The sequence below is a fragment of the Phodopus roborovskii genome, unplaced genomic scaffold (genome assembly GCF_943737965.1).
Source record: "Phodopus roborovskii unplaced genomic scaffold, PHOROB, whole genome shotgun sequence".
Lineage (NCBI taxonomy): Eukaryota > Metazoa > Chordata > Mammalia > Rodentia > Cricetidae > Phodopus > Phodopus roborovskii.
In genome coordinates this window covers 17,762,341-17,782,007 of record NW_026126540.1, presented here as the reverse complement: position 1 = coordinate 17,782,007, position 19,667 = coordinate 17,762,341, and positions in this window count along the sequence as shown.

Below are 19,667 nucleotides of genomic sequence, written 5' to 3'. Positions count from 1 at the left end.
CCCTTGATTGGCTATACTGCCCCCTTGGCATCTCATATATACATGAAGATGCTCTGACCTACAAGTTCGGTTCTCTCTGAAGCACTCATTTCCTAGGTATCCACATGACACACCCTATATTCTGATTGCTACCTATTACCTTATCAGGGGGCTTTTCTGGTTGTGATCAACATAGAGATGCTGCTTCCCTGTATAGTATTGCTTTAAACTACAAATTTGAGCAGAAGTCACGTCTGTCACTTCAAAGTCACGTCTGCCACTTCCAGGTTGAAGCATATATAAAAGTAATCATTTTCCATGTTCTGGTTAGTGTTTTGTTTTGTTTTGCTTTTGTGTGTTTTTTCAACTTTGTTTTGTTTTTGTCAACTTGATACATGCTAGAGTCATCTGGAAAGAGGGGATTTTAACTGAAAGTTTTCTTCTATCAGAGTGCCTGCAGGCAAGTCTGTAGGACATTTACTTGACTACTGATCGATGTGGGAAGGCTCAGCATACTGTGGGTGGTGTCTGGGCAGGTGGTTCTGGATGATACCAGAAAAAAATTACAGCAAGCCAGTAAGTGTCATTCCTCTGTTTCTGTTCCTACCCTGACTTACCCTTAGTGGTGAACTGTGATCTGGGTTGTAAGATGTAATAAACTCGTTCCTCTGCAAGCTGGTTTTGGTCAGTGTTTTATCACAGCAATGGAAAGCAAACAAGGACAGCCCTGCTGCACACAGAGGTCATATGATTCAGGTGGCTGAATTGCATGACATCAGCAGGGATTACTGAGTGAAAGCCTAGACAAAAATTTCACTAGGGACCTGGCTGTAATCCCAGTATGCTTTGCAACTGTTCCTCCCCACCCCTGTACCCACACTGCCCCTCCTTTCCTCCTGGCATCAGTGTTTTCTCCTTAGTACGAACTGTCACCTAACATGTATTTGTTTGTTTGTTTGGAGAGGCCCTTAATACTCTTACCAAATATTTCATCTCTCAGGACACACAGTAGGACTATGATAAGGACATGTCGCATGACTGTGTTAGGCTAGAGTATTTATTCAGCACAACTGGCCACATGGGATCATTATGGGGCACTGAGTGTGACTTCACTGGTCTCCATGACCCCTGCCTTTTGGAGGTTCTGACCTTGTAAAGTCCCCTCCCCTTGAGAGCAGGAGTGCCTATAATTTGCCTTTGCCCAGTGGGCTATCAAAAAGGTGGTAAGCTGTCTCCCCCGAGGCTACGCTATGAGATGCTGCCTTCCTAGCTGACTGTGCTTCCAATTCGAAGAAGCAGCTTTCAAGCAAGGCAGTCATCTGGGAGAAATCCGAGTGATGAGAAGACTGCAAAGAGCTAAAACCACTTCAGGCAAGGAACTAAGCCCCTTGCCTGCAGCCTCGGGGAATGGGTGATGCTGTATGTGTACTTTCTCTCTTCAGCCCTGGATGAGAATGCAGCTCAGTACTAAAATAGCAACCTGATAAGGCTTGAATAGTGGACCTGGTGAGCCATGGCTACCATGGCACCAGGATGAGCCCTATAAGAACAAAATACTTTGCTTTGCTTCCACATTCCCAGCACCTTGCCCAGGGCTTTAAATGTCAGTACCTGCTAAATATTTACCAGATGAATGAACACATGGGAAAAAGTTTTATTTTCCTTAAGAGAGATTATCTTAGTTCATTGTAGCCATGCACAATTCCTTTAATCACAACATTTGGGAGGCAGAGGCAGAGGCAGGTGGATCTCTGAGTTTGAGGTGAGGCCAGATTGGTCTACAGAGTGAACTCCAGGATATCTAGGATTACATAGTGAGACACTGTCTCAGGAGGCAGAAAGAGAAAGAGAGAGGATTATTATGCCTAGTGGATTTACTAAATGTAACATAATTTGCAATATATATATATATATATATATACAAACACACACATACATATATATATATACATACATATACATATATACAACACACATATGTGTGTTGTATTTATGTATATATATGTAATACTCTGGATAATTATGGTATTATTAAAAAGCCTATTGCAATTGAAAAGTCTGTTCTGGAGAGGCTAGAAGTATATGATACAATGGCAGAAAGGTTGTCTAGCATGTGAAAGGCTATGGTTAGGTTCCCAGAACTTTAAGAAACACATTGGAATGGTACTGGGGAGGTAGCTACACAAGAATGAGGACCAGAGATTGGACCCCAGAACTTATATAGAGCCAGGAGGGAGGTGGCAACTCACCATGTTCTACTGCAGGAGGCAGAAGTGGGGAGTGCTCAGGGTGAGCTGTCAGACTGACCTAAATAGTGAGCTTCATGTCAGCAGGTGACCCTGCCTCAACATACAAGGCAGAGAAGGGTCAAAGAGAGACTCCATATCAACTTCAGGCCTTTCACGTGCATGTCCACACATATGCACATGTACCCACAAATGTGGAAACATGCTGTCCTGGCTAGTTTTATGTCAACTTGACACTAGCTAGAGTTATCTGAAAGGAAGGAAACTCAATTGAGAAAATGACTTCATACAATCTGGCTGTAGAGCATTTCTTTGGCTTGTGATTGATGGGGGACGGCTCAGCCCATTGTGGGTGGCTCCACCCCTGGGCTGGTCATCCTGGGTTCTATAAGAAAGCAGGCTGAGCAAGTCATGATGAGTAAGCCAGTAAGCAGCTCCTGTCCCCAGGTTCCTTCCCTGTTTGAGTTCCTGTCCTGACTTCCTTCAGTGATGAAAAATGATGTTTCCTCCCCAACTTGTTTTTTGGTCATGGTGTTTCATCACAGCCATAGAAACCCAGACTAAGACACATGCATGTGTATGTCAGCCAGGGCCACACCATTTTGTAAGGTTCCTCCTTTTGGTTTAATTATGACAATTCCTGAACTGTAGTAATTTGGTTCCCAGAACTGAAACAACTTATTCCTCTACATTCTTGTCTTCTCTGCCTCATCAACCCCAGTAATGGCTGACCAGGAAAAATATTTGTTGATTGCCTAACATCCTTTAATGAAGCACTCAGTGATTATTCCTAGCAATGGCCAAATGTAAACCCCAAAAGGAGACTTTCAATTTCCCTCCCCACCATTTCTGGTGAAAGCATATCAGAGACCTTCATTCCACTCCATGCACCTAATGTCTATTCATGCTACTGTCTCCCTGTCTGGTGTTAGTAATAACTCTTCTAATATATCTCCCATATTATCTGTTACTGTTTTATTGCCATGAGGAGACACTATGCCCAAGACAACTTATAAAAGAAAACATTCAATTGGGAGCTCAGTTATAGTTTTTGTATGTATGTATGTATATGTATATATATTCTCAAAGGGAAAGTCATTATTCTACTAGTGTTGGTGAGCTTTCCTTAACTGTGACAGATAATGCAGACAGATCAATTTACAAAAGGAAATGTTTTATTTGGGTTCCTGGTTTGAGGGCTTTGGGTTTGGGTACATATCTGATTGAATCCATTGCTGTTCTAAAGTCTCTGGTTATAGAGGAACAGTCCACACTGTGGTTGAAGGGCAACAGCAAAAGCCAAACTGTAAAGGAGAAAGAAGAGGAGGGGGCTGGGATCCTGCCATCCCTTCAAGAGCACACCCCCAGTGAACCAAGGCCTCTGACCAGGGCCCACCAGTTAAACTTTCTCCCACCTCCAATAACCCCACACTTGAGTTTAAGCCTTTAACTCTTGGGGCTTTACAGGACAGTCTAGGTTGAAACCATGGCATCAGGCCTCAGACTCTGCCGGAAGAGCCATTCCACACACATGCAGTGTCAGAGAGGTGCCGTAAGGGTTAACTCCACACCAGCACTTTGGATTCTTTCTCCTGAGCACAGAAGCATCAACCAGAGCTGGAATGCTATCCTTCAGAGTGGCTTCCACATGGTTGCTATCACATGTTGGATACCTTTCACAGCACTTTCGGGGTAGGTACAATTATGGGTTTCATTAGATATCCTCACCCAGTCCCTGGAACTCATACATGTGCTGAGTGGTGTCTTAGTCCTCTGGTACCACTATAACAAAACAGCAGTGATGGGAGATGTCATTCTGTAAATATGTTTCTCTTATTGGTTAATGAATAAAGCCCTGTTGGCCAATAGAAAAGCAAGATAGGCAGGACTAGGAGACAAGGAGGATTCTGGGAGATGTAGTAGTAGAGATTCAAGATGAAGAGACTTGAGAGAAGCGGTCTGGATCCTCTTTCCGGTAAGATAAGACCACGTGGAAACACTTACATTGATAGGAATGGGTTAATATTTAAGACAGAGCTAGTCAACAAGAAATGCTAGTAAGAGGCCAACAGCTTTATATCTAATACAGCATCTCTGGATGTTATTTGGGGCTGACGCTGCTCTGGGATCAGGCTGGCGGGAAAACTGCTCATAACAAAATGGTGCCTACAATGTGGGTACTAAGAGATTCCACTTAAAACTTGACAAAAGCTTAAAAGGGGATTTTTAGAAACAAAAGAACAGAGACAAACAGCATTTTTCTTGGTTGGGCTCTGTTTTGCTAGAGACAAACAGAGATTTGCACGGCTCCTTTAAGGGAGATTTCCTGACTCAGCATGAGTGGTAAAAAAAAATGGAAGGGCTCATTTTTAAGAGACCTGAATGGTATGTATGAGCAGCTGGCAATGGCAGTGACCACATCTCCAAGCCGGCAGCATGCTGCTGGATGGCAGCATAGACCACGCAGTGAGCACAGCTCTCACTGCTGGTGGTAAACGTACTCCCACCATCTTGGATAGATGGCAGCTAAAACAGCTGTGGCTTTAATTTTAGCAATGTTGTTTAGCAGATAAATGACTCATGGCCAGAGAAAGATAAAGATTTACAGTAAAGACAGATTCAGACAAAGAAAAATGTCTAAAGGTTTACAGTGTGTTTTAAAATATACGTAGGCTTGGGAGAGAAAAAATACCAGGATAAAGTGGTTTAAAAAAATAAATATAAAGAGAGTAGCTGGGTGTGGTGGCACACACCTTTAATTCCAGCACTCGGGAGGCAGGGGCAAGCAGATCTCTGTGATTTCAAAGTAAACCTGGCATACAGAGTTAATTCCAGGACAAGCAAAAGTTACACAGAGAAACCCTTTCTCAAAAAAATGAAGAAATAGAAGTAGAAGAAATAGAGTGATTTTAAAAAAAGCCACATGAAGATGGAAAACAGGCAGAGAGTCTGGATACTATATGCTATTGTGTAAATATGTTTCTCTTCTTGGTTAATGAATAAAGCCTGTTGGCCAATAGAAAAGCAAGATAGGCAGGGCTAGGAGACAAGGAGGATTCTGGGAGATGTAGTAGTGGAGATTCGAGATGTAGAGACTTGAGAGAAGCGGTCTGGACCCTCTTTCCGGTAAGATAAGACCACGTGGAAATACTTAGATTGATAGGAATGGGTTAATATTTAAGACAGAGCTAGTCAACAAGAAATGCTAGTAAGAGGCCAACAGCTTTATATCTAATACAGCATCTCTGGATGTTATTTGGGGCTGATGCTGCTCTGGGATCAGGCTGGCGGGAAAACTGCTTGCAACATAGCAAAATCCAGGGAACTTATAAGAAGAAATGTATGTGCTAGCTCTGGAGGCTGGGCAATCCGGGTCAAGGTGGTGCAGCCTGGTGTCTGATGAGGGCCGCTCTGCATCTCCCATGATGCCCGATGCTTCATTCTTTAGAGCGGTGGTTCTTATCCTTCCTAAAGCTACAACCCTTTAAGAAAGTTGTTCATTGTCGTTGCCCATAAAGATGGCTGCACAAGGACAGAGTTCAGAACTGTCCTCACCAAGTCATAAGACCTAGAGGTCAAATGTGTGGTGGCTACAGTGGGATGTTTGGCTGTCTTATTCTAAATAACAGGCCTGAATCTGAGGTGTGGCTACTCCTGATCCTCAAGGCTAGGAAAGAAGTTGGAGCTAAGGTGTGGTTACTGCACCCTTAGAATAAGTGAGGAAGAAAAGTCTGTTTGTTCCGTTAACATGAAACTATGTTTCCCTCTTTGGTTAAGGTATATAAGAGTGGTGAAAGTAAACTCATGGCATTTCAGTATTGACTGATCTGCCCTCCTGACTTTTATTCTGTGTATCTGTCTTTCCTTTATTATCTCTAGTTACTTTTCCCTCATCTACACTCCCCCACTCAGGTACAAACTTGGGGCTGCTCAGCTGGTTCTGATTGCAGCCCCACAAAGACAGCTCGCAACAGTTCATGTTGTAGTAACCCCCAACCATAAAATAATTGTCACTGGTACCAATTGTATTGTAAATATTATTGGAGATAGAGGTTTGCCAAAGGGGTGGTGAACCACAGGTTGAGAACCTGCTCCAGAGGGAGTAAATCTATATCCTTACACTGCAGCAGAGAGTGAACCTATTTCCTGAAGCACATCCCAGTGAAGCTCCACCCTCATGATCGATCACTTCCTAAAGACTGCTCTCACTAAAATTGCCTTAGAAATTAAATTTCAGGATATAATTTTCAGGAGAACTCCTGCCTGTTTGCCTTCACTGGTGCTGGCAAGAACATCTGGTCTGTTGCTGCATTACTTAGCTGATTCTAGAACCAGCTCCAGATACAGACTCTCCAGGACTCTTCTATGCCTTCAGCACCAGATTGGGACTGCTGGGGTCTAGGCTGGGGAAAGGGCAACTACTGGATTCCTGGATCTTCTAGTGTGAGACAGCCATTGTTGGACCTGACCACATCTTGTATGCTGTTGTAGTTAATTCCCTTTTAATATATATTCATCCTATCAATTATGTTCTTTTGGATAACCCTGGCTAGCACAGATTGCACATGGAAAAGAGGCCTGAAGGTATGGGATACAGATGGGATGAAGGATGATGTCAGCTGACTTTGAGATGGGGTCTTGTCCTGGTTTATCTGAGTAGGGCCAGGAAAGTCGGGGAGGCCAAAGGTTTTGAATTTGGCAACATTTGAATGTTTTACTCTGCTGGCTTTAAAAACAGGAAGGGGGCAAGAATGGAGGAATGCTGGTAGCTTTTGGTGTTCAGGGAAGCCTCCAGGCAGCAGTGAAGCCCTGCTGTATCCTGATAATAGCCAACAAGGCAGACTCTGGGTGTCTGACCTCCAGAACTGTAAGATAATGGCCTGTGCTGTTTCAAGCCACTCCATTTGTTGTAAGTGGTTACAGAAACGACATGTTGGAGACTCATTAACTTCCACACTCATTAACCAGTCCACCTGTCAGCTTCCTGGTTACTGGCAGAAGACACCAGGTGAGTATTACTGCATGGCAATATCAGAAGCCAAGGGGTCAGCATTTTATATATGTTCCTTGAACACAGACACTCTCAGAGCAATTTAGAAATAGATTATGTCATGGGAAAAGAATCCGGAGGTAGGCAGATTTTTGAGAGTGAACAGTGAGAATGCCTGAAGGGATATTCTACAGCTGGCTCATGTGGTTTAACTGAATGACTTAATGAGCCTTCAACTTTAGATGATGTGGAAATGTCCCAACATAAACATTCCAGTCTTCCAGTGCCATTTTCAATAGATTACAGGAGACATGCAACAGTTTAGGATGTGTTTGTGTTTTGAGCAGGGTTAAGATGAACCAGGCTGAGCCATGGAGCTCAGTATATTAGGGGTAATGATGCATTGTTTTTACTTGGTACTTTCATCTTGTGATAAGTATGTTGGAGCACACCCTCATTGCCAATCAAGGGTCACTTATGCAAGCTTGTCTTCTGCTGTTGTCAAGACAGTATCTCTTCCAAAGCCAACTCTAAATGAACACTACTAAACATGAAGCCCAAATAAAGTGTCACTAAAGCTGTCACAAATCCGGCCTGTTATTGTGTAGACATGGAAATATCTAACCACAAGGGGAGTTGAATGTCATTCTTGTTTTTAACTGGGCTCATTGTCCAAGGTTTTATTTTTCAGCAGATGCAATACTGGGAGCCACCAAAGAGAATACAGTGCAGAGTTTGCTTACCCACAGGTTCAAGGGAATATTTAGGCTGCATCTCCAAAGAAATGGTAAGACAGTTAGGCAGTTAATACAAGTAATAATAGCCACAACCCAGACTCAGTGAATTCTGGAACCTGGCCATGAATGGAAGCCATGTAAGACCTGGCTGCTCTCTCTCTCTCTCTCTCTGTCTGCTCTCTCTCTCTCTGTCTCTCTTTCTCTCCTCTCTCTCTTTCTCACACTCTCTTACACACACAGAGAAACATGCACACACTCATATGTACATACATATACACACATATACACATGCATATACATATACATATACACTCACATCTATACACACTCACATATATACAAATATATTTATACACACATATACATATATGCATAAACACAATCCTGTATGGAATAGTGTTTAGATATGAAACTAACTCAGTTATACAGAATAGATGTTGTGGAATATTGCTTTAACTATGTAAAGGTTTGTTGCGTTTGTTTATGTTGCATGTGTTTAATGATGTAAAGATGTGTTGCTTTGCCTGCCTAAGGCACCCAATTGGTCAAATAGAAAGCTGAACAGCCAGTAGCTGGGCAATAGAAGGATAGGCAGGGCTGGCAGGCAGAGAGAGGAGGAATCTAGGCCCTAGAGAGGGAGAAGAGAGAATGAGGGAGAAAGACAGGAGATGCCTGGGGCCAGCCAGCCAACCAGGCAGCCAGCCAGCTGCCAGTTAGACATGGAAGAGGCAGGAAAGTAGGACACACAGAATGGAAGAAAGGTAAAAAGACCCAAGGCAAAATGTACATGAAGAGAAACAGGTTAAATTAAGTTATGAGAGCTAGTGGGACAAGCCTAAGCTAAGGCTGAGCGTTCATGACTGATAAGTCTTTGTGTCATGATTTGGGAGCTGGTTGGTGGTCCAAAGGTAAAGCCGGATGCATTTGGTGTTCCAATGTGGGGCCCAAATTTCCACATAAGGCTCGAGGTAGCTGAAAACAGAACAAAACAAAAGAAAAAAAAATCTGGATACAGCTCCTTTAAGAGGCTCTGCACTTGAGTAGCTGGCACATTAAATAGAAACAAAAAGCTAAGTAAAAATAGTCTGCCACAGGGCAGCCACTAGCTTCCTAGACCTAGGGTGGTTAAGTGCAGCCACCAGTTAACCACTTAAACTGGCTTAAGGTTCTTGGCTTTCATGGGTAAGGAAGGTGAGAAGCCAGCTGCCAGAGCAAAGCCACTTAGCAGTTTAATCTAGGCTCAAGGAGGGAGACATTCAGAGCCAGCCAGCCTGGCAGCCGCCAGCCAGACATGGAAGACACAGGAAAGCAGTACATATAAAAAGAAAGAAAGGTAAAAAAGCCCTGAGGCAAAACATAGAAACAGGTTAAATTCAGTTATAAGAGCTAGTGGGACAAGCATAAACTAAGACCAAGCATTCATAATTGATAGTAAGTCTCTGCATCATGATTTGGGAGCTGGTTGGCCGCCCATAGAAGAAGACTGTTACAAATAGATGTTAATGCTTTGACTTGGATGGAAGGACGACAGAAGTGTTCAGCTTTCTATCAACTCTGACTGGCCCATTCACCTGACTGGTCCGTCAACCTCCACAGTGCTTCTTTTCATTGTTTTTAGTGTCACTAAAGAATGGCTGATGGAAATTACATGTATTTAATGGTATAATGAGAAGCTTTGATATCCATATATTCTGTGTAATGATGACCAGAATCAAGCTAATAAAAACTAGTAAAATCTTCAAATAGGGTTTGTTGTTTATCCGTGGTCCGTTCTCACGCATGGTAAATAATGCTAGGGGTGCAGGTGTCTCTTCAATGTACCAGAAGAATTTGAGACTCAGCTGGTAGTTACTTTTAGTTTTATGAGAAAATCCCCACAGAGTTTTCTGTAATAACTGAAAGGATTTACCATCTCTACAGTGGCTTCCTTCTCTCCACACCCTGACCAACACCTGCTGTCTTTTATCCTTTTGATGGCAGCCACTCTAAGGGAAGGTATTATTCATTGTGGCTTGATTTGCATTTTCCTTTATGATTAGTCAGGTTAATCGTGGTTTTGTATACCTATGTGATGTCTCTGTTGTCTTTAGGGCAATGCCAATCTAATTGCTTCAGCTTTTTTGTTATTTAGACTTTTAAACTTTTTTATTATATGCATATGTGTGGGTTTTTGCCTGTGAGTGCTGATGCCTACAGAGGGTATTAAAAGGCATCGGATCCCCTGGAGCTGGAGTTGCAGGCAGTTGTAATCTGTCTGACACAGGTGCTGGGAACCAAACTAGTATCCCCTGCAAGAGCAGCAAGTGTTCTTAACCTCTGAGCAATTTCCCAGCCCCTCTTCACCCATGTTTAAAATCTAGTTATTTGTTCTCATTATATGAGATGCCTTTGCACATTAACCTTTATTGAATATAGGTTTGCAAATATTCCCCCATCTGTCATTCATTCTCTCACTATTTGATTGTTCTCCTTGCTGTGAAGAATACACTGCTTTCTTATTTTCTTGAGAGAATCTCTCATAGCTTGGGCTGGTGTCAACCTTCTGCTGGGATTACAGGCACGCGCCATCAGATCTCATCCAAGACACTTGGCAGGGCGAACTGAAGCTGGTCTCTACTTGGGTAGCAAGCAAACACATCAGAAATTAAGGGGATCCACCAGAAGGAGGGCAATACTGACAGCTGGACAATTTGATGGACACTCTTTCTGCTTCTGCTCTCTGCAGCACTCTGAGCAGTGTTCAGCTGTGGAACAGAGTAACAAGCCTAAGAACGATGGGTTTTCCTTTAGGAACTATTTCACCTGTAGTCCGACAAGACCACTTCATTCACACCATATTTTACCACTACCATGTAATTCAATCTTTGTAAAGAACACACACACACACACACACACACACACACACACACACACACACACATACACACACAGAGGGGGTTCTTCGGTATGAATTTTTCAATCTCCCTCTACCATGAGTACCCTGGGCTCTATGCTGTAAGCTTCCTAAGGGCAGGGCCCTGGCTTCCCTGTCACCCTCACTGGCTCCTAACACTGGCTCCTGACAGGGTGCACATACAAATCCTTGTCTGCCTTTTAAGTACTTAGCATATCTCTGGGGCCTGAGGGTTGTGGTTTTCCTAGCATTCCTCTGACTGCTGGAGGCTAGGCGTGGGGGAAGGCTCAATCAGGCTGGAAATTCACTGCTCACAGCCTGCCACTTTCACTTCCTAAAAATGAAACCTGTATGAAGGGACTTGCGCAACAGCGGAATTTCAGCTGTCACTTACTGGAACTCCAGGGCAGCGGGGAGCGGTCCCACAGTAGCTCCTGATGCAGACGGTCTTCTCTTGGTTATGCAAGATTCTGAGGGGTGCCAGCGTCCTCAGCTGACTTGTCCAAGTCAGTCCGTCATCCCTGGACAACCATGGAAACCCCCTGCATCTCCCCAGCCAAGTGCTGGGTCCTCTCCCCTGAGAGCCAAGTCCTCCTTTGCTATTAGGCTGGCAGTTTCAGCCTGGAGCCCTGACTTAAGGGAGGCAAAAAGCTTGCCACAGATAAGCTTCAATCAACCCGTAACCTCACTCATTTTTGGGCTGCCTCCATTTTCCAGACTCTGTATTTCTGTTCTTTCTATGTTATTTTTCTTGTGCTATTTTGGTTGATTCTCTGGGAAGTGACACTTCCTGCTCTATGTAAGTCACCCACATGGTCTTTTCCTGAGAGAAATGAGCCATTCACTTGGTGGAAGGAAATAGCTTGACCTAATTTATATTAAATAAAAAGGACGGAAAATCTGATTATAGCCACATTACTTTTGTTGTCAGTTTGTGTGGGTTTTGTTTTGTTTTGTTTTGGATAGAGTCTCATGCAGCCTAGGCTGGCTTCAAACTCATGTTCTTCCTGCCTTCATCTCCCAAGTGCTGGGATCCCGTGTGTGAGCCACCACACATTGCCAAGTGAATACTTTCAATGATATAATTCTGTAAGCGACCTTTGGCTCATTAGTTCTTTTGAGGTCCCTCAAATAATCATTGTTGATGAATGTGTCCTCAAAGTCAAATGATGGATGGGAAGAGTCCTGGACCACTGTTTGGTGTGCACTACAGATGCCCTCAGTAAAGGAGCTGTGAGGAATAGACATGGGAGTGTGGATATTGAGAGAGGAGAGAGAGTGATATGGTTTCCTGGTAATTTTCCTGGCAGCAGCTTATATTCTTAGAAACAAATGCTATTTAGGAAAGGTGGTTATTGCTAGGCGTAGGAAACCTAGCTATTGCCACCCATTCATACTGTTACATATTTTTCTATAGTTTTTATCCTTTTCCAACATAACTTTGGAGCATTGCAGTTTCATGAATTTAAATGTTCCTCTGCCAACTGACCTACAATTCCCTTTCTTAGCTCATTCATTCCATAACTATATATTTTCTGCCATATTACTATTATTATTAATTATTATTACTCACCTGCCTGGTGTTTTTACATGAGTATGGTGGGTGGTTTTGTTTTTTCACAAAATAAACATTATTTGGCTGTTCTTAATAGTCCAACTCATAGCTAGCACTTACAAACACCAGGCGCCATTTATGCCCTGCACATATTTCCTTTTATCTTTCTCACAGTGAGGATGAATTGGTCAAGATTTCAAAGTCAGCAAGATAGCTCAGAGTCCCTTCATAATGAGTACTGGACACTGCTTTTTGGTGCTCTTTAAATGGCCAGATGTATCTCAACTTCCTTTGGAATATTATTTTTTATAGTGGAGTCATGATGTCCTAGCCTTTAAAAAGCCAGTCTGCACCACTTACCCAACGAAGCAAGGGTGAGCCTCAGCCCTTTGCACTCAGGGATGGCTAAGTGGTATTGCTGAGCATCCTCACATTTAATAGATTTCGATGTCTGTTCGAAGCAGAGGCTGCTGAATCTGGAAATAGAAGGCTGAATGTAAACAGGGTGAGGGATTGATTGCATGATACCTTTCTGTCCCCAGGACAAATGTCCCCATCACTTTTATCCTGATCCTTCAACAGTTTGACCAGTCTGACTGATGAACTGCCAACTAGAGATGAGACTAATTTAAGTCGTAAAGGCCTTCTTGAAAACACTGTCTAACCTTGAGGATTTGCTCTGTTCTGGGCCTCATGTTGTGGACAACGATGATTTCCACCTCCCAAATGTGAAAGTGGAGTCTATTCCATGACTGAATAGTGGTTGTCTATTCAGTCGCACAGCCAGTAGGTGGAACCATCAAGATTTAAACTCAAGTCTGCCCGACAGAAGCACTTACCCTTATGCATCACACTATATCACCCCCACAATGCTGTGGAGGCTAGATTATAGGGGCATTGTTCTGGTACCCAGCAGTCAGCTGACACGCTCTGGATTAGAGGCCCGTGAGCTACTGTGGTGATAGATTATTTATGATTTATTAAAGCTTGCCTGATAGTTCAGAAAGCAAAGGTAGCCACAAGCCAGAGAAGCCAGGCACACACCTTTAATCCCAGGACTCAGTACTAAGAGGTAGACGGTTCAAGGCCACACTGAGCTACACAAAATTTATCCAGTCCTAAAGAGAAACAGCTCACACAAAGATGATCTCAGCACTTGGGATCACATGCCCAGGACTCATGAGAGGAACAGGGTCTCAGAGCTGGCATTCATTGTCTAGCCACATTGAGGATAGAAAGACATTGAAGTCTCAGGATTCTCCAGTCCCGCTGAGAAGAGGCTACAGTCTGAGGTTTGGTGGAGCCAGGATAGCTTTTCAGAGGTAGAGTAAGAGTTATTGGCCAGCTGCTTTGCCTTTCTGATCTTCAACTTGAAACTTGAACCCCTATATCTGTCTTTGGGTCCTTTAATTTTCGAGTTACAGGCTACTGCCAAAAGTTGCCCAGAGTCAATCCAGGAGATGATTTCGAGCAGTGATCAGCTGTAAGTCCTTTAGAGCCAGTGTAAAGGGCTTGTATTTTACATCTGCAATGAAGACTTATAACCTGCTGGCCAAGAATGATGATGACTTACCATTATTGAGCTCCTTCTGTATACCCAGCATTTTTGTTGAGCACATTATATTCATAACTTTATTTAAGCAGGGAGGAAATCCACCTGTTATTGGAGTGTAATCTCATACTTGAGTCATTATTCAATTACCACTGACTTCCATCTTAGACCTAAAATAACAAATGACATTGTTTCAGGCAGGGCTTTTAGCTTAACATGTTCATGTGTGGCAATCGAAGTTGAATTGTGAAGAATGTATTGGGCAACATTCCTGTAAAGAGAACTCACAACAAAATGGGAAGACACACACACACACACACACACACACACACACACACACACACACACACACACACACACCTCAGCCTCTAGAACTACCTGAGTGTGTGGCCACTTTCCACTCACTGAGTAGGTTTCAGAGGCTGGGCGTTGGTCTAGGGAGAAGTCAGTGAACTGAAGTGTGTGGGCTCTATGATCAGGTAGAAGAGCCCAGACCCAGACAAGTTCCTAAGTTTTCTGAGCATCCTTGGCAATAAAGAAGATGACATGAAGAATAGCGTGAACATAAAAAGAAATCTATATATATATATAGATTTTAAGCTTGAGGTAGCGTGTCAGTGGAAGTTACTTTTCATTCCCCTATCCCCATTTTGGATCTCTTTATGAAACTTTGTAGTTTTGAAGTCTGTTACCTTTTCTTCTCTCCATTGTATTATGTGTGATGCTATTTACTGTTATTTTTCTACTTGCTTTAACTTTCATAACACATGTATCTGTGTCTGTTAAATGATGTGTGTGTGTGTGTATCCTGATATATTTACTGGATAGCTGTTATTCATAGTTACTAGGGTTAGCTTGAAGAGATAGATATTGCTGTTTGTGGCATAGTGCATGGTTACATTAACATCAGGCTGGTCATAGAGGAGAGAACCACGTGTGTAAGTTGAAGAGTAAGGACAGTGGCGAGCCCAAGGAGGATGCAGAGTTGTCTATGGCAAGAGGAGCTGGTGGAGGTAGTGTCAGTGGTGGTGATGATGGCAGAGAGTTGCTGATGAGGGTAGAGTTGATACTGATGGCAGTAGAGGTAGTGTAGGGGTGGTGATAGTGGTGAGAGGGCAGTGGAGGTAACACAGTTGGTGACAGGAGGAGACAGCAATGATTGTGGAGTGGAGAGTAGTGCAGTGGATGGAGGTGATGGCAATAGTGGGCCTGGTGTAAATTATGGTGGTGTAAGTATTGGTGATAATGATGAGGCACATAGAGGTGTGGGGATGGTAGAATTGATGCTGATGATGGTGGAGATGATGGAGATGGGATGTATGTGTGTGTGTAGGGAGGGGTTTAAGCTATACATTGTAATAATGAGGTGACTGAGACAGAGTGGTAGAAAACATATGAGGCTGGCAGGGTGCACATGGGTAATGAGCAGAGAATGCAGACAGCACTCAGATCAGGATAGGGGGTGCTGTTGCTTCTAGTAGAGGCCCTGTCTTACTGAGACAGGAAAGAAAGGATGGGTATGGGCAGTGCCTAAGAGAGAATTGAAATGATTTCTTTGAATGGCTTTAAGCCAGAAGGTAGAGCCTGCCTGTGGCTGCGAGGGCATGGAGCAGGCTTGAGATGGCACTATGGAGAAGGTAAAGATGTCTGAAGAAGAACAATGAAGTGGCTTGGGCAACTCAAAGAAAGTAGGCAGCAGGGTCATAAGGAAGAGCCTGAGGGCTCCAGAACGTACAGATTTTGAAGTGACAAGCTGATGTGGCAATAGAAATGACTGTGCACTGTCTGAGCTCAGAATAGCTCATGGCTGCACCCAAGATGGGCTTTTCCCTTTTCTAAGAGGTGGGCAGAATTCATCTGATAGTCCAATTAGAAGTGTTGGGGGCAGGTATGACTCTCCATCTAATTCTGAGAGACTCAGAAATTAAGGAATCTGCAGAGCCATCTCCTAACACCAAGGGCTTGTCTGAGAAGAAAGGAGTTAGCAAGTGGGTTGAGGAAGAAGGGAAGACTGACAGGAACTACTGGGGCACATTTGTATCCATATTGTCGAAAGGAGTCTGCATGTACATGTTACTAATAGCCTATCATGAATACATTGTAAATGGCCTGCTTGTTCTAACTCAGTGCCTACTCTCCGGCAGACACCGGCAGATACTAACCAGAAACAACATTCCAAAGGAATGCCTGAGCCCCAGTATCCAGAGATAGGTAAGTTCAGAGGGTGATCAGGATCATGGCAACAATATCACAAGTCTTGTGGACATGGCTGACCACCCCAGTAGAGGGGCAAGACTGAGCTTTAATGGGATACCTTTCCCTTCCCTGTAAAGCATGCTGGCTGGAGTGGGTTATAAGGTGTTTTGTTTCCTGAAGTGTTAACCTGTTGCCTTCTTCTGGCTCTCTGAACAAAGCATAATTCAAATATCTGTGACTCTGCTCAATGTTGTTTGCAATGGCAGGCAGCATGAGCTCTGGAGTCCGGTCATGTCTTTTGGTGACTCCATTGCAATGGCTTAAGAACTCTCCAGTCAGTCACTGAGTTAATGAGGAGTTCCAGGACGCTGAGCTGGCCCACCCTCTTTAATTTCACTCTCCCTTTGAGTCTCCTAACACTGTCATGCTTTTACCAAGCCAATTCAATCAAGGCACCTTCTGGGTTTTAGTTCATCTGGCCTCTGGCCTGAAAGTGCTTTTGGTGATTTCTTCCCCCATCTGGGAGACTTTCTCTACCACCTCCTTCCTTCCTGTGATAAAGCCTGTTTAGTCTGTAGGATCCTGGTTGTTTAATTCTGTCTGGCTTATTTCAGTGGTCTGACTCAGGTTGGTGACCATTCCTGGTGACAGCCTCTTGGAATGTATTCTGGAAAATGTGGTCTGACTGTGGTTATGGCCCACTGAAAAGGAAGAAAATGTGCTATCATAATACAGTTTGATTACTCTACATACTGGCTTCTTGAGGGAGATAGCCATTAAACGAATCTCAAACTTACTGTTTTGGTAGGGACTGAAATAAGAAAAGGTGTTACCGTAAGTCTTCCTGACAAACCCTGTCTTTGATCCACTTTCACTTAAGGAAGTTCTGAGATGTAAGCTTTCTACCTCCTGTCAACTAAGAGTTCATTCTGAATTAATGTTACTGGTTTTTCTTTGTTATTTTGTGTCATGGACAAAGTTTGATGGAACTTCTGAAAATAACAGATGAGCAAATGTGTGGCTGCTTCAAGGATACATATAGATATAAACTGTTCCTGGCTATAAATGCCTCTTCTAATTTATCAGAAAAATAAATACAAATTTATATGGGATTTGCAAAATAAATCCTATAGGGTTTATAAGGTTTATGTATGATTAACTTGGTAATAACCAAAATATTGTTTATAAGGGTTTAAAGAACAAGTTTTTTTGTTTTTTTGTTTTTTTGTTTTTTTTTTTTTCTTCCCAGGACAGGGTTTCTCTGTGTAGCTCTCAATGTCCTGAAACTCACTCTGTAGATCAGGCTGGCCTTGAAGTCACAGAGATCCACCTGCCTCTGACTCCTGAGTGCTGGGATTAAAGGTGTGCGCCACCACTGCCTGGCTGCAATTAGATGTTCTTAAATATCAACCTACTTTTAATAAAATTTAAAAAGGCCTAACATTAAATGATTTTATATTTCATTAAAAAGTACTTGGTCATTTTCTGTTAGTTTTGTTAGATTTGCTTTATGAGAAAGGAACTGAATTTTTAAATATTTCATTTGATCACACATTAATTATATGTAATAATGGGGTTCATTGTGGCATTTTCAAATGTATATAATGTATTTGATCACATTCACCCCCAAATACCCTCTTTTGTCTCCTTCTGCTCTCACTGACCTCTTCCTCTTCCTGGCTAGGCCTCCTCTGCTCTCCTGTCTTTGATGGTGTTGTTATTGTTGCTCCCCAACCAACTCAGACCTTCTTATGGCAGTATGGGTCAGAGGTTATTGACAGGCACATTGGCAACTTTGCAGCAGCTACACCACAGAAGAAAATGTCTCTTTCCCCCAAATATGAACTGCCTGTGGGTCTTCAGGGAAGTATCATTTTACCATCATAAACCACACAGATACCCAGGGGCTACTTATGGGAACTCCTTGTGGGCTCTCCCTCCTCCCATGAAGGAATACTTAAGGGTCTAACCACTCCTGCTCCTTCAATTTAATGGAAAAACAGTTCTGGCTCCTTAAATCTGTTTACCACTAACATGGGGATAAATGAGAGAAGTTGGAACAGATTTTATTCCTTTTGTGAGCAACAGTCAAGACCAAACCAACAGCAATTACTTCTTAGCAGTGGTTACTCAGCAATGACTTCAGAGAAAACTGTTCAGGGGAAAAGGGAAAAGTCAGAGTGGAAATAAAGTCACTCTGGGCATGGTGGCACACACCTGTTTCTTCTGCTAAAGAATGTGTTGTAATTCAGGTGTTAAAACTTGCTTCAATTTGGGTCTACTGAGTTGGCTCCACAGCAAAGGTGCTTGCCACCAAGCTTAATGACCTGAGTTCAATCCCTGAGATCCACACAGTGGAAGGAGCAACAGATTCTTGCAAGTCATCCTCTGGTCTCCTCAAGTGTGGTGTAGCATGCATGCATGTGTGCATACACACACAAAATCAATCAATCAATCTCAATCAATCAATCTGAAGTTTTAAATTAAAAACTGTTTCAAGTTGGCAGACGAAAACAACATAGCCTGTCATCTACTGTTGGCCTAGTTCCTACAAACAGCACTGGGGCCTGTCTGCAGTTCAGGAAGACTCAAAGTACCTGTGTTTACTCCCTGCCACCTCAAAAGGGGGTTTTGTCTCCTGTCATCTTGTGATGACTAAGTGTGTCATGGAGCACTGTGGAATATGTGACTAAAACTCTGTGATGTCAGTGATGGTAGGACTCTTAAATGTGCTTGTAAAGCAGTTGCTGGAGGAAGACCAGGGTGGCGGAACACAGGGCAGCAGGCTCAACCCAGGTCTAATGGAAGTGCTGTACCACCAGTAGAGCTTAGCCACGGAGAATTTTCCAGGGTGGGAGCTACTTTTATGCAAACTATGGAGCCTCACAGTTGAAAGTGTCAAGACCTATTGGAGAGTTTCTCTCTCTCTCTCTCTCTCTCTCTCTCTCTCTCTCTCTCTCTCTCTCTCTCTCTCACACACACACACACACACACACACACACATATATATATATATATACACACTTGGGGTCTTGGTGAACTTTATTGGTTGAAAACTGAAGCGTTCACTCCAAAGGGATGCCTGGCATTCATTAAATACCTTGAATTTGGTGCAAAAATATTGTGATGCTCTGGGGATGTAACTTGGTGTAGAAACACTAGAGATACAGACTGTATGGAGATACATCTACACAATTTTTTTTTAACACTCACCAGTGGCCAAAAGGAGTGTGTGATGGTTAACTTTCATCACCAGCTTTACTGATTTAGAAGTATATAGGAAACTCACTTCTGGGTACGTCCCAAGGATATTTCTAGAGAGTCTTAACTGAAGAGAGCAGACCTACCCCAGGTGATTATGGGTTCAAAGACTGAATACCAAGGAGATGTGCCATTGGCCATGTAGAGGATCCACAAGTTGCAATTGAAGCTCCAGGTGTGTCAGCCCACCAGAAGGAAATCCTCTGATCGGCCAATCACGTTTAGGCAAGGCCCTGGAGTGTCTTCTGCTGTGCCTTT